This window comes from Pan paniscus, chromosome 19 (genome assembly GCF_029289425.2).
Source record: "Pan paniscus chromosome 19, NHGRI_mPanPan1-v2.0_pri, whole genome shotgun sequence".
NCBI lineage: Eukaryota > Metazoa > Chordata > Mammalia > Primates > Hominidae > Pan > Pan paniscus.
Genome location: NC_073268.2, coordinates 73242723 through 73258737, shown reverse-complemented (window position 1 = coordinate 73258737; position 16015 = coordinate 73242723). Strand labels below are relative to the sequence as shown.

Here is a 16015-nt window from a genome sequence, read left to right as displayed (position 1 = left end):
GCCGCCGCCCGGAGCCGGGTCTTGCTCGCGCTCTCGCGAGAGAGCCGTCATCTCTCCGGTGCCCGGGAGAGGGGCCGGGCGGGACGGTACAGCACCCGGAGGAACCTTGATGCCCTGCCCTGCAAGCCCAGCACCGGTTTTGCCGCCTTGTCTCGAAGGGTCAACCAGGCCATCTCCTGCCTCGGGACGGAGAGCGCCCTGGAAAAGGCGGAGGGGCCGGTGAGGAGCAGGGCTTCCCTCGCTTCGGGGCTTTGAGCTTCCCTGTGACCGTCATTTCCTTGTAGCGTATAATTGGGTTGGCCATTAATAATTGCTCGATAACTGCATAATGGTGAAACCTGGTACCACTCAAATGCAACTTTCTTGCTCGTTTTCACAAGTCGATGTTATCGAAATGAAGCACTTTTCTCTGAATTGGTGTGGGTTTTGGAATGATTTTTGCAGAGATAGTCACGGTGAGTCACTATCTGTGCCAGGAACTTGGGAAAATAAATTCCTCCAAAATAAATGGAGAGGGTAGGGTTTTGGCTGTCCAGCCCTGCTGTCATCCTTAAAACAAAGTGACTTTAAATGAACATTTGTTTGGCCAAAATATAGAAAATAGATCATGCTAAGAACTAACAATTACTTGGGAAAATGCTTAATCTTCACTAGTGATCAAATGCAAGTTTAAATGACAGATGCCATTTACTATACCTAATGAGATTTAAGTCAAATTCATATATATATATGAATCCCAATTGCATGGTGTGGTAGATGTCAGGAAGGAAACAAATAGGAAACTGACATAGGAAAGAAAGAAAAAGAGCCCTATTTTTTATTTTTTTTTGTGAGACGGAGTCTTGCTCTGTCGCCCAGGCTGGAGTGCAGTGGCACGATCTCGGCTCACTGCAAGCTCCGCCTCCCAGGTTCACGCCATTCTCCTGCCTCAGCCTCCCGAGTAGCTGGGACTACAGGCGCCCGCCACCACGCCCGGCTAATTTTTTCTATTTTTAGTAGAGACGGGGTTTCACCGTGTTAGCTAGGATGGTCTCGATCTCCTGACCTCGTGATCCGCCCGCCTTGGCCTCCCAAAGTGCTGGGATTACAGGCGTGAGCCACCACCCCCGGCCAAAAAGAGCCCAAATGTTTTAGGTCCTGTGGTCAGAAAAGGCCTAAAGTGAAATTTAAACTGAGACTTATTGGATGAGAAGGAACCAGCCTTGCAAATTGTATACGGGCATAAGGGTTGGAGGAGTATTCCTAGCAGATGCACAACACAGGAAAAAGCAGGAAACAACTTCTGGTAAACTGGAAGACCAGTGTGGATGGTATGTATTGAGGGAGGGAGTGTCAGGAAAGGAGATAAAAAGGATCATTTCTTGTCTTTGTTTTTTGGGGGAATAGAGGCCTGGGCTGCCTTAGTAAATACTTAGTATTTGCCATAGTAAATAGTGAAGCTTGGATTTTATTCTATTCTGCTCAGTCCCAAAGTCAGTCATGACTCTACCTCAGGGCCTCCCTCCACATGGAATATTCTGCAAAGCTCACTGTCTTCACCTCTTTCAAGTCCTTTGCTCAAAGGTCACCTACTCAGACTCAGGAAGTCTTCCCTGAACTCTCTGTTTTATTTTATTTTTTATTTTTTGAGGAGTCTCTGTCACCCAGGCTGGAGTGCAGTCGTGCGATCTCAGCTCACTGCAACCTCCACCTACCAGGTTCAAGCGATTCTCCTCCCTCAGCCGCCAGAGTAGTCCCACTACAGGCACGTGGCACCATGCCCAGCTAAAATTTTTTGTATTTTTAGTAGAGACAGGGTTTCACCATGTTGGTCAGGCTGGTCTCATACTCCTAACCTTAGGTGATCTGTCCGCCTCGGCCTCCCAAAGTGCTGAGATTACAGACGTGAGCCACCGTGCCTAGCCTGGACTCTCTTTTAAATTGTAAACACACACACACACACACACACACACACACACACTCTCTCTCTCTCTCTCTCTCTCTCTCCCTCCCCATCCCTCACCCCTTCTTTCCTTCATAACCCTTACCCCTGTCTAGACTTCATTTATTTCATGAGGGCAGGGATTTTTGAGGGCCTGGTACATAGAGGGTGTTCAGTAAAAATGTGTTCCGTGAATGAATAGGAAGCTATTAAAGAGGGTTAAGTAGAGAGTGACATAATTTCTGTTTTTAAAAGCAAGCTGTAGCTGCTGTGGGAAGAACAGATTAGAGAGAGATCAGTGTCAAATCAGGGAGAGTAGTGAAAGAGGATGCTGGACGTGGTTCAGGTAAGAAATGATGCTAGTTTGAGCTAAGGATTATGGCTCTGGGGATGAAGACACTGCTTTGGACTTAAGATATATTTTGAAAGAGGAGCAGACTTACTCATGTTGGTGGTGGTAAAGAAAAAGGAACAATGAATGATGATTCTTCTGGCTTGAGTTACAATGTGAACTGGGGTGCACTTTCCTGAGAAGGAGAAAGCTGGGGGCAGAGAAGTGTTGGTTTCATTTTTGACCCATTGTTTTTGTGACATCAAAGTGTAAATAGTAATTAGGTTGGATACGCAAGTCTGGAGCTCAGAGGAGTGGTCTGAATGGGAAATACAAATATGGTTTGAAAATCATGTTTAAAAAGATATATTAAAGACAATGCTAGGCCGGGCACGGTGGCTCACACCTATAATCACAGCACTTTGGGAGGCTGAGGCCGGTGGATCACGAGGTCAGGAGATCAAGACTAGCCTGGCCAACATGGTGAAATCCTGTCTCTACTAAAAATACAAAAGTTAGCCAGGCGTGTTGTGCACCTGTAATCCCAGCTACTCGGGAGGCTGAGGCAGGAGAATCACTTGAACCTGGGGGTCAGAGGTTGCAGTGAGCTGAGATCGCATCACTGCACTCCAGCCTGGGTGACAGAGCAAGATTCCATCTCGGGAAAAAAAAAAAAAAAGGAGAAAAAAAAAAAGGCAATGCTTAGCAGTAGTGGAGGTAGGAATAGAAAGAAACTGAGAAAATGATGTCCAGGGATGTAAGCCCTGGAAGCATTGGTAGGAAAGAAAAACAGGAAGATGGAAGGAGTAAAACAGCGAGATGGGGCTATGAATATGGTTATGAGAAAGAAGGACAAAGACCGGCGGTGAATGAGAGAAATATGTCAGTCATACCCGATGCAAGGGGACATGGGCACAGCCTGCCAGAAAAAAGGAATGAGGGAAGAAAAGAGGAGTGTGTTAACTGGAATACTAGAGAAAGTGCAAGATACATGTCAAAGGGGGAAAGGTGAGAAAATAGGATTGACTACAATCACCATTAGACCTCAACCCAGTACCTGTGGCTGAGGAAGTATCCACAAGGTCTGAACAGTTCCAAGGTCACCACGGTGGCCCTAATATAAGATTAGAAGGTAGAGGAATGAGAAGAGAGGTGAGGGTGGAAGGTGATCCTAAGAACTTGGCCATGAGGAAAATAAGATAAGGTTGTTAGGCTTCAGCTTTGTCAGCTCAAAAATGGGCAAGGTCTGCCTAAGGCAGGAATTTTAACCTAGGATGCATAGGAATTTAACCTGGGACATCAAGGATGTCCACAACACCCTGAAATCATTTGCATGGTCTTATAAATATGGCATTTTTTCGATACAGATTAGTTATGGATCATTTCTATCAGACTCTAATCCTGACCTTAACAACAACAACAAAAAATTAGAATCTGGTGAATAGAGCAAAACATTTTATCCAGAAAGGAGTATGTCAGTCAGAATAAGAAGGTAAAAAATAAAAGTATTCAAAGGAGACCAAAAAAATAAAAATAAAAATAGAAGAAGTAGTGTCTGTGAAAGGAAGAAGGTGTCCAATCTCATTTAATCAAGAAGCTGGGCTCTCTGAGAAGTCAAACCAGTCAGATCTGAACCCAATGCTATTATTCATTTAAATTCTATGACCCAAGCCCCTCACTCTGACTCTGTACCCACCCAGCAGCCTTCTGATCATTCTCACTAAGGAGAGAAGCCATGATCGGACTGATGAAAGGCACTGGTCCACCAATGACATTTTTATCATTATAAATTACATAACCTACCCTCTCTCATTTTCTGTATCTTGTACATCATGTGAATATTTTTATTATGAGTCAGCTTTCAGTTCTGGGACTTGAACATGGTGAAGTTTCTGAAGCTGTTTTAAAGCTAAGTGAGGGCTTGACACAGGACCATGGGAAAATCCATCAAGGTAAATGCCACCTTGTGAGTCTCTTTTTAAAAGGTAGTTAATTCTCATGCATGTAATCCCAGCACTTTGAGAGGCCAAGGCAGAAGGATCGCTTGAGCCCAGGAGTTCAAGACCAGCCTGGACAAAATGGCAAAACCCCATCTCTACAAAAATTTTAAAAATTAGCTAAACAGGCTGGTACTTGCCTTTAATCCTTGCTACTTGCGGAGCTGAGGCGGGAGGATTGCTTGAGCCCAGGAGGTTGAGGCTGTAATGAGCTATCCATCACACCACTGCACTGTAGCCCAGGCAACAAAGTGAGACTCTGTCTCAAAAAAAGAAAAAACAAAAACAAAAAACAGTTAGCTAGTTAATGAGCCGGGTGCAGTGGCTCATACCTATATAATCCCAGAGCTTTGAGAGGCAAGGCAAGAAGATCTCTTGAGGCTAGGAGTTCAACAGCAGCATGGGCAATGTAGCAAGACTGTGTATCTACAAGAAAATTTTAGAAATTGGCTCGATACGTGGCCAGGTGCGGTGGTTCACGCCTGTAATCCCAACACTTTGGGAGGCTGTCGCAGGAGGAGTGCTTGAGCCTAGGAGTTCTATACCAGCCTAGGCAACATAAGAAGACCCTGTCTCTTACAAAAAATAAAAAACATTAGCTGGGCATGGTGGCGCTCACCTGTAGTCCCAGCTACTCAGGAGGCTGAGGCAGGAGGATCTGCCTGACTCCAGGAGGCTGAGGCTGCAGTGAACTGTGATTGTGCCACTGCATAGCAGCCTGGGCAACAGAGTGAGACCCTGTCTCAAAAAAATTAAAAAAAATTTGCTGGATGTGGTGGTGCACTCCTGTAGTCTTAACTACTCCAGAGACTGAGGTGGAGGGATGTCTTGAGCCCGGGAGTTCAAGGTTGCAGTGAGCTATGATCACACCACTGCACTCCAGCCTGGGCAACATAACAAGACTCTGTCTCAAAAAAAAAATTAGTCAGTTGGTTTTCTTCTCTTGGCAGTCCCTCCAATTTCAGGGGCACATGTTTGAGAAATGCCCTACTTTTCTATTGGAAGCATCTACAGAAAGAACTTTTTTAGTGCTAATAAATACGAACTGTCTCCTTTATATGTATACACTGAAGGAGCCCTCCCACACTCCACCCCACTCCCAGTTCTCTTAAAATGGAGATGCATTTGGTTATGCCCCAGGACCATGTGTGTCTGCAGGGAAGAATAAATAACCCACTCCTAGAGAAGTCAATGGAAAGAGCTGGGGGAATAACAATACTAATGGCACTTAAGTAACTAAGGCTTAATGAGCACTTAATGCCCAGCACCATGCAGAGTCCTTTATCCTAATCCTCCATCAACCTCAAATACTAGATACTCTTGTTATCTGTATTTATTTCTGTATCGCAGCAATCTGTATCACTGTATTTCTGTTCCACAGACCTTAGTCACACAACAGCAATGGCAAGATTTTCACCCAAGCAATCTGACTTGGAACCCATGGATTAACCAACTGCCACTGGAGGCAAATCCAGAGACCAAGGGAGCAGTTTATACAGAAACAGGTCTGTTATGGGTGGAATTAGGTCCCTTCAAAAGAATGTTGAAACCCTAACCCCCAGTACCTCAGAACATGACCTTATGTGGGAACAGGGTTATTGCAAATGTAATTAGTTAAGCTGAGGTCATCCTGGGATAGATTAGACCCCTACTCCAGTGTGACTGGCGTCTTTATAAGAAGACAACCAGGCCGGGCGCAGTGGCTCACACCTGTAATCCCAGCACTTTGGGAGGCCGAGGCGGGTGGATCACAAGGTTAGGAGATCAATACCATCCTGGCTAACACGGTGAAACCCTGTCTCTACTAAAAATACAAAAAACTAGTGCAGCATGGTGGCATGTGCCTGTGGTCCCAACCACTTGGAAGGCTGAGGTGGGAGGATCACTTGAGCATGAAAGGTTGAGGCTGCAGTGAGCTATGATGGTGCCACCACACTCCAGCCTGGGCAAATTATGTTTTGGTCGGGCGCGGTGGCTCACGCCTGTAATCCCAATACTTTGGGAGGCCAAGGTGGGCAGATCGTGAGGTCAGGAGATCGAGACCATCCTGGCTAACATGGTAAAACCCTGTGTCTACTAAAAATACAAAAAAATTAGCCGGGCATGGTGGTGGGCGCCTGTAGTCCCAGCTACTCGGAAGGCTGAGGCAGGAGAATGGTGTGAACCCAGGAGGCGGAGGTTGCAGTCAGCCGAGATCGCGCCACTGTACTCCAGCCTGGGCAACAGAGCGAGACTCCATCTCAAAAAAAAAAAAAAACAGAAGACAACCATGTGAAGGCAGGGAGACACAGAGACAGCACCATGTGAAGACAGAAAATTGGATTAATATATCTATAAGCCAAAGAATGCCAGATCGCCAGCAAACCACCAGAAGTAAGGAAGAGGCAAAGAAGGATTCCCCTACAGGTTTCAGAGAGGGAGCATGGCCCTGCTGACACCTTGATTTGGACTTCTTCCCACTAGAACTGTGATACAATAAATTTCTGCTGTCTTAAGCCACTCAGTTTGCAGTATTTTGTTACAGAGGCCCTAGGAAATTAACACAGTGCCCTTCTTTCTTGAACCATGGACAGCAGTTGGTAAAAGGGAATGTGATGTCATTCAGAACATGATAAAAGAGGGCTGTCCGCTGACTCTCTTCTGAACCTCAGGTGCCCTGGCTTCCCAGGGCAGGAGCCCCATCCAGGGGGCTGTGATGAAGGGGCCTGCTACCCAGGCACCATCACCACCACATACTACTTGGGAATTTTTTAGCTAGTTATTTAAGATCCTGATTCTGGTTCTGTTTAGTGGGTGGCTGTCAGGAATATGGTTGGCCATATTTCCCAGCTTCCCAGAGCCCCCTCCATTCTTCCCAGCTTCTTCCAATTGGAATTTAGTTTAGAAATGGAGCCTAAGAAACTCTGCAGACTCCTTCAGGTAGGGTGAGGTTCTATCCACAGCCAATTTAGGTCCTTTAACTACAGCAAGGTTCATGCATGTAGAGAAGCAATTAAATCATCAAACACTGTTACTTACGTCATTTGATTCCATGGGAGATACCTTCTGGTCCAACTATTGAGATCCTCCTGGAGGCCACCCAACCATGCTGGATGCCTGTGTATGGGCATTTGAATTGCTTGAATCTGTAGGGAAACTGCAGTGAACCCTTTCTGGGTGAGGTTTGCAATCTCATGTACCATATTTATTTTGTTAGTTTTCATACCCTTAGACACACAGTTGCAGCTGAGATGGTCTGAAACAGCAAGACCCAGAAGTCTCGCAGAATTTCAGGGAGACAGGAGCTTCCCTGGGGATGAGACATTTGGCCAAGGTGACCCACTCCTAGGAGTGATGGGGCAGAGTACATAGCAATATGAGAACTTAGACACTGCACCCAAATTTTCCATTGCCACCAACCTCCACACACCCCCTCCTATTTCTCTGGAACCATTTTCTGGATTTACCTATTCTAAAACCTAGCAAATTTCTTACTAATCTCTGTCTCCCATTTGATCAGGCACACCAGTTTCCCACAGATGAATGCATTCTACCCAGGACTGCCATGAGCCTATTCAGTGGCATTATGCAAATTAGGCAACAGGTGTTCCATTCCATAGACAGGCGCAGCCCTGTGCGAGGCTTCATGGTGAGTGGAGTGCAGAAGCCCAGCCTGGACTTCAGCCCCTACTTGCCCTTGGGTTGGATGCCCATGTGCAGGGCTTGACCTGCATGGCCCTCTGAGACACTTTTGTAGTTGGAGGTGAGTCCTAACAGAGCTAGTGCTATCTACCATGACACAACCAACCAGACCTCTTAGGATTTTGTGCACACACTGCAATGGCTTCATTCATTTAATTGCTGCAAATGCCTAAAGTATTGCCTTGCCCAGCACAGATACTTTAAAAACACTTGTTTGGTGATAACCCTAGAACTGATATCAAGATTTTTGCTTACGGTTGGGTGCGGTATCTCTCATGCCTATAATCCTGGTGCTTTGGGAGGCTGAGGTGGGAGGATTGCTTGAACTCAGGAGTTCAAGACCAGCCTGGGCAACATAGCGAAACCTCATCTGTACTAAAAATAAAAATAAAACAAATTAGTTGGGCATAATGGCATGCACCTGTAGTCCCAGCTACTTGGGAGGTGGAAGCGGGAGAATCACTTGAGGCTGGGAGATCAAAGCTGCAGTGAGCTATGACTGCACCACTGCATTCCAGCCAGGGCAACAGAGCGAGACCCTGTCTTAAAAAAAAAAAAAAAAAGACAATTGCATAATGTTTAAGAAACTGGGCTCTGGGAATATTAATCAGTACAACCACTTTGCACAACATTTGGAAAAAATCTAGTAAAGTTAAAGATGTATGTAAACTGTAATCCAGCAACTGGACTCCTAGGTGGAAACTGTTACTGATCTGCTTAGGGAGACATGTATACAAATGTCCATTGAGACATTGTTTGTAATAACAACAAAAAAAAATTCTTTTTGGAAACAATTTCCTTCAACAGGTGAATGGCTAAATAAATTATGGTGTAGTTCTACAGTGAAATATTATACAGCATCAAAAAGCTACATATATTAATGTGGATGAATCTCAAAAATGTATTTATTGACTGAGAAAAAGCCATTTCTGGCATGGAAGGGTGTAAACAATTTGATTCCTTTTATGTAGTTTTTTAAAACCCACAAAACATTGCCTGTGAATGCATGCATACGTTGAAAAAACAAAAACAGGCCTGAGTTGCCTGTCATGAGTGACACCAGATTCAGGTTGATGGTTATCTTGGGATCAAGGATAAAGGAGGAAGAGAAGGATGTAGATCAGTTGAAGTTCACTGTGTACCCTCCTAGTGGCAAGTACACAAGGAACTTAAGCTGAATCTGTAATATTTTATTTATTTAAAAGCATTGTAAAGACTTGAAGCAAATATAAAAGGTTAAGGCTTTGGGGAAGCAGAAGTACATTGGTGTGTGTTACATTCATCTCTATAGTTATTTGTGTGATTGAAATGTTTTATAACAAAATATTTTCTCTTTGCAAAGTGGGGTTTGAATCTGCGCTGGCCCCTAGCAGTGTGACCTCAAGCAAGTTACCTAGCCTCTTAGTTTCCTCATCTGTAAAATGAAGATAATCATAGGACCTGTTTCATGGGATCATTGTGAAGATTAAATGAAATAATCTATGTAAAATACTTTGCACAATGCTGAGCACAATAAATAAAAGCTATTATTCCATTTCAAGTGCTTTCATCAATCAATCAAGAGCAAGTCAAAGTTCATTCAACAAATATGTATTAAGTAACTCTTTTGTGCCAGGCCTTGTGTAAAAGGCTGTGGTTACCAAGGTAATTTACACCTAATCTGGTAGGGAAGGGAGACGTGTACGTAAGTTAAGGCTGCGTGCAGCAGAGTCAATGTCATGATAGAGGTTAAGTGCTAGGTGGCATGAGAGGTGGTAAATGTCAGTGAGTTTTATTCTGCTTGTGTTAGGGTTTGGGAAGACTAAACATATTGCTGATACTCTTTCTGCATTTGGTTTTCACCAGAATAAACCCTATTGCTTCAGTTATTTTTGTTGCATAACAGAGCACCTCAATATTTAACAGCATTTAAAACAACAGCTGATTTTTAGCTCATCAGGGATGGTTTGTTTCTGTTCCACATATTGCCAACTGGGTGACTTAACTGAGGATAGAGGATCCAAGATGGTGACAATCATGTCTAAAGCCTCAGCAGTGATGGCTGAAAAAGCTGGGCTGGCCACACATTTCTTCTGTGGTCTCTCTAGAAAGACTGATTCTCTTTACATAGTGGCTTGGGGCTCCAAGAGGGTGAACACTGAAGCTGTCAGACCTAAGTCTGGGTGTGATGTAGTGATGCTGCATTCTATTGGTCAAAAAAAAGTCACAGGCCAGCCCAGACTTAAGGGGAGGGTCAATAGACCACCTCTTGATGGGAGAAGCAGCAGGACATTGTGGATATCCTTAACCTGCTGCATCTATTGTGTCTTATTCCATTTTACAGCCAATTTATGAATTAGGAGGCACCTAGCTGGTGAGATTTTGGGACTGCTTTAGGAATCAATGGTGTGAAATTAATTAGGTTGGTGCAAAAGTAATTGCGGGTTTTGTCATTAAAAGTAAACTGTAAGGCAGGGCATGGTAGCTCACATCCCAGCACTTTGGGATGCCAAGGTGGGTGGATCACTTGAGGTCAGGAGTCCGAGACCAGCCTGGCCAACATGGTGAAACCCCATCTCTACTAAAAATACAAAAATTAGCCGGGCGTGGTGGCATGTGCCTGTAATCCCAGCTACTAGGGAGGCTGAAGCAGGAGAATTGCTTGAGCCTGGGAGGCGGAGGTTGCAGTGAGCCGAGATCGTGCCACTGCACTCCAGCCTGGGTGACAGAGCGAGACTCCGTCTCAAAAAAAAAAAAAAAAAAGACTTTGTCTCAAAAAAAAAAAAAAAGTAAACTGTAATGGCAAAACTCACAATCACTTTTGCACCAACCTGATAGCATAGCAGCAGTTGTAAAACACAGGGTTCATTCTGATTCAAGCAGCAAAGAAAGAAAAAAGAAAACAAAAAAAAAATTTAAGTTTTTGAAAAAGACGAAATAATAAAATTTAAAAGCCCAACACAGGGTTCAAATCCACATTACAATACTAACTCACTGTATAACCCTTGAGCAAGGCATTAAACCTCTCTTCCCACCTTTGTCTCATCTGTGAACTGAGGAGCAGCAAGATCTAACTTCCTAGGGTATTCAGAATTATAGAATATATATTAGAATTATATAATAGAAAGAATGCAAGGAAAGTGCTGGCCCATAGAGGGTGAGATGGTCGAGCAGTGCCATAATAATACTGTTGTTATTACTAGGCTTCTTGCCTTTCTTCTTAGGTAAAATAATAGGACTTGTATTTTTAGAGTCATTTATTGATTTGTCATGGGAAAACCCAACAGACTTCTAGTATTGTCTGCCCCTCTCTGAAAACCTCAGCAATTATGCCATGGAGTTGGGGCATGGCTTTGTGAATTTGTTCAACCTTTTGGGAAGCAATTTAGTAATCATTAACAAGAGACATAAAAAAAGTTCATATCCTTTGACCCAATAACCAGACTTCCAGAAAATTATCCCGGGGGAATTGGTTCAAAACAAAAGCAAAATCCATACATATCAAGCTCCTTAGGGCAACTAAAAATAGAGAAATAGCTTAAAGGTCTGATAGTAAAGGAATGGTTAGCTAAGTTATGATACAAATAAATACATGTTGGAATATTATGCAATTGCTAAAAATGACAATTACCGTATGGTAGCACGGAAATTAAAAAAAATGAAATGCTAAGTGACAAATTCAGAATTCCAGAATTTCTCTATATGAACAAGGATGAGAGCCAGACATGGAAAAAATATCATTTGTTTGTGTTTGGAAAGTTGTTCTGTTTTGTTTTGTTTTGAGACAGGGTCTCACTCTGTCACCCAGGCTGGAGTGCAGTGGTGCATTCACGGCTCACTGCAGCCTCAACCTCCTGGGCTCAAGTCATTCTCCCACCTCAGCCTCCTGAGTAGCTGGGACTACAGGCATGAGCTATCACACCGCTGGGATTACAGGCATGAGCTGTCACTTCTGGCCGGAATTGATTTTTTTTATTTAAAAATATTCTTTATTGTTATTTTAAATCGAAGTCAGGAAAAAAAATGTAGGCAAGACCATTTTGAAAGATGATTTATTTAAAAAGAAAGGCCATGTAATAAATGCCAGAGAGTGAAGTCCAGAACATTTAAAAATACAAGTGCTTAAGCTTGTCACTGGAGATTCTAATTCAGAGGGTCCCAGTTGGGGAAAAACCTGTATTTTTTCAGAGCTCCTCAAGTAAGTTTGATGTGAGACCCACGAAGGTGGACACTCATTATTATCCTTTCAGATAGTGTAATAAGCACCCTGATCAGAAATAGCAGTCCAAGGAAAACTTACATAAAATATGTTCCTATTTGTGGAGCTTTTATATTTCCATTTATTTAGTTGTACTCTGTCAAATTTTTAGCCTTTGTACATAATGCAGAACACAGAAAGGACAGCTTTTGATAAACACTTGTGGTTCTGTATAATGTAAGGAAAAACACATGGCATGAGAGCTGATGGCCTGGGATTTAGCAGGAAGGGAAACAAACAAAAAAAATGTGATCTCAACATCGGTTAAAAGATACTGATGGGAATTCCAAGGACAATCTCCCACTGTGACCAGCTGTGACCCTTTCCTGAGGAACAGACATACTGGGTAGCCTCATGAGATTTAATGTGCATATTTTTCTTTCTTTCAGATGCCGGCATTAACCCACAGGGAGTTATTGTTACAGACTGAAGAATAGAAAAAGAAAAAGCCAAATAGAGCCTTATTCCACCCAGCTTAGCTTCCATAGAACATTGTGAATGAGAGAGTAGATTCTTGAGAAAATCCTGGGGTTACCCAGTTTTCATGACTCGTTTCGTTAGACCATCATTTCCCAAAGTGTGTTCTTTATAAAAAGTAGTTCTTCAGAAGGCTGGAAAGCATTGTTTGGAAGGGGGTTCCATGATGAAGTCAGTTTGGAATGCAGGCTTTACCCAGTTTTGAGAAGATTCTTTGCAGGACTTCTCAGGGCCTTTGTGAATCTCCAAGAAAAGAATGTAGTGTGAAGTATGAAAACTTTCTCCTGGCTGATGGAACACACTTTGCAAAGCACTTCCACAGACCAATATGATTTCCAGTAAGAGCTAAATAAATTTTGTTAGTTGTTAAGGCATAAAACATTAATATAGGATATTATAGTCCTAGGCTTACATTACTTAATTTGGATTTTTCGCAAAAATTAACTTTAATGTGAAAAATTAGGAGACAATATAGAGAAAATTCAAGAGCCTCTCCAGATAAATTCTTAGAACTAATGAGAAAGTTCACTAAAGTTTCTGGATATAAAATGCCCGGGGCACCGGAGGGGGAAATACTTTCTTGTATATTAATAGCAAACAATTAGAATAATTTTTAAAATACTATTTATAATAGTACCAAAATCTATAAAGTATCTAAGAATAAGTCTATTAAAATATGGCCAAAACATTCATGGAGAAAACTTATAGCCTTTATTTAAAGACATAAAATAATTCTTAAACAAATGGAGACATTATTAAATATGTTTATGGATAGAGAGACTCAATGTAGTAAAGATGTAATCTTCTCCATCTTTCACTTCCTTTGCTTCCTAATTAAGACTTATATTGCTCTTGGCTGCGCACAGTGGCTCACACCTGTAATCCCAGCACTTTGGGAGGCCAAGGCTGGCAGATCATATGAGGCCAGGAGTTCAAGACCAGCCTGGCCAATAAGGTGAAACCTTATCTCTACTAAAAAATAAAAAAAATAAAAAAAAAAAAAAATAGCTGGATGTAGTGGTTCATGCCTATAATCCCAGCTACTTGGGAGGCTGAGGCAGGAGAATCACTTGAACCTGGGCGGCTGAGGTTTCTGTGAACAAAGATTGTGCCTCTACACTCCAGCCTAAGCAAGACTCCATCTAAAAAAAAAAAAAAAAACGTATATTGTTCTTCTCACCCTTCTTTCACTGTCAGAATGTCTTCTGCCCATCTTAGCAAGCCTCTAGTGAGACACATTTTGGAGCTCCATCTAAAGATCCTCAATAACCTGATGTTTGTAAGGTTTCCAGTAAAGTACAAAAAGCTCTCAAGCTGGGCACGGTGGCTCATGCCTGTAATCCCAGCACTTTGGGAGGCCAAGGTGGGCGGATCACGAGGTCAGGAGATCGAGACCATCCTGGCTAACACGGTGAAACCCTGTTTCTACTAAAAATTCAAAAAATTAGCTGGGCGTGGTGGCGGGCGCCTGTAGTCCCAGCTACTCAGGAGGCTGAAGCAGGAGAATGGCGTGAACCTGGGAGGCGGAGCTTGCAGTGAGCTGAGATTGCACCACTGCACTCCAGTCTGGGGGACAGAGCATGACTCCATCTCAAAAAAAAAAAAAAAAAAAAAAACTCTCAACGCATTTTAGTGTAATGTCAGATTCTTTTTTTTTTTTTTTTTTTTTTTTGAGACAGAGTTTCGCCCTTGTTGCCCAGACAAGTGCAGTGGTACAATCTTGGCTCACTGCAACCTCCGCCTCCCTGGTTCAAGTGATTCTCCTGCCTCAGCCTCCCAAGTAGCTGCAATTACAGGCATGCGCCACCACACCTGGCTAATTTTTGTATTATTAGTAGAGATGGGGCTTCACCATGTTGGTCAGGCTGGTCTCAAACTCCTGACCTCAGATGATCCGCCCGCCTCAGCCTCCCAAAGTGCTGGGATTGCAGGTGTGAGCCACAATGCCCAGCCTGTAATATCAGATTCTATGAAGGGCCTATGCAACTTATTTGTGTCCTCCAACTGCTAGATATGTCTTTAAATTCATTAGCTAGAAAGGGCTTTGGTTATGCTCAAAATTGCCCAGTTTAATTTTACTAAATGTAGTGTAGTAGATGTGACTGGAGGTAGTTTCCTGGCTTACAGTTCTCTCAGCAGCCACATTGATGCTACACTTTTTTCTAATAATAGGCTCAATTCCAAATCATGGAGGTGGGCAAGTGACCCAGGTAGATCAATTATAATGCCTTATTCCTCTAGCCTGTGATTAGTCCACATAGTGGACACATGACCCAAGCTGGGCTGATCAGCCTTTCTCCATGGAGGGAAGAATAAAGCTAACAGGAAAAGAGCAGCAGAGATAAGAGACTGACAATTTTTTAATTCCTGGCTCTAGTCACTCCAGCACTTTCATGGTTTGAGAACATCAGCCAATAAAGGCCTCCTTTTTTGCTTAAATTAGTTCAGCGTGGCTTTCTGTTTCTTGGAACCAAATAATCCTTAAGAGTAAGTAAGCACCTGCCTGGATTTTTCAGTCTACCTAGTATATAGTCAGAGGTTATCCAGGGAAGCAGAACTACTACTTACAGGATAGGAAATGTATTCTAGGATGAGATCTTACACATTTGTAAGGGGAGCCAAGAAAGTGAAGGTCCAGGAGAAAAGTAGGGGATCAGAGAAGAGATTACTATTTGATCAATCTGAGAAGCTAAGCACATCTAGCCCCAAAATAGGATGGCAAAACAAGCTCATGGGAGGTCAGTGGGAAGCCGTCCCTTTGCATAGCTACTGCCTTTGTGCATCACTGTCAAGTATATGGTGGTGAGTCAAGAGTCACCATTGGGCTGGGTGCAATGGCTCACACCTGTAATCCCAGCACTTTGGGAGGCCAAGGCAGTTGGATCACTTGAGGCCAGGAGTTTGAGACCAGGCTGGCCAACATGATGAAATCAAGTCTCCACTAAAAATACAAAAATTACCTGGACGTGGTGGCATGCGCCTGTAGTCCCAGCTACTTGGGAGGCTGAGGCACAATAATTGCTTGAACCCGGGAGGCGGAGGTTTCAGTGAGCCAAGGTCACGCCATTGCATTCCAGTCTGGAGGACAGAGCCAGACTCTGTGTCAAACAAAACAAAACAAAACAAACAAAAACACCATTGTTCCATAACATCAGCAGTTGGTAAGGAGAGGTAGATTGGGAGCAGAAGACAGCAAGAAAAAAAAAAAACGGGCCCTACACCTGGAACCAGAGGTGCCAGTGGTCATAGGCACCTCTGCATTTGTCTGTAACCACTTCTAATCACGACAGCCTACAGAGGGTAATGGCTGCTGCTTCACCTCTGTCTAATATCCTGCAAATTCCTCTTTTGGCGAACTCACTCTTGAAACC

General features: G+C 43.3%; 1 long non-coding RNA gene across 2 annotated transcripts; it reads left to right on the top strand.

Annotated features, from left to right (window-relative positions):
- The first annotated feature begins 12 nt into the window (after positions 1-12).
- On the top strand, positions 13-15173 carry LOC117976564 (uncharacterized). Of its 2 annotated transcripts, XR_004667261.3 has the most exons (3): positions 13-219; positions 5631-5754; positions 12557-15173. It is a non-coding gene; the product is annotated as an uncharacterized LOC117976564 (long non-coding RNA). The 2 variants fall into 2 exon arrangements; XR_008621788.2 differs by lacking the exon at positions 12557-15173 and having other exon boundaries at positions 22-219; positions 5631-6748.
- The last annotated feature ends 842 nt before the right edge of the window (positions 15174-16015 follow it).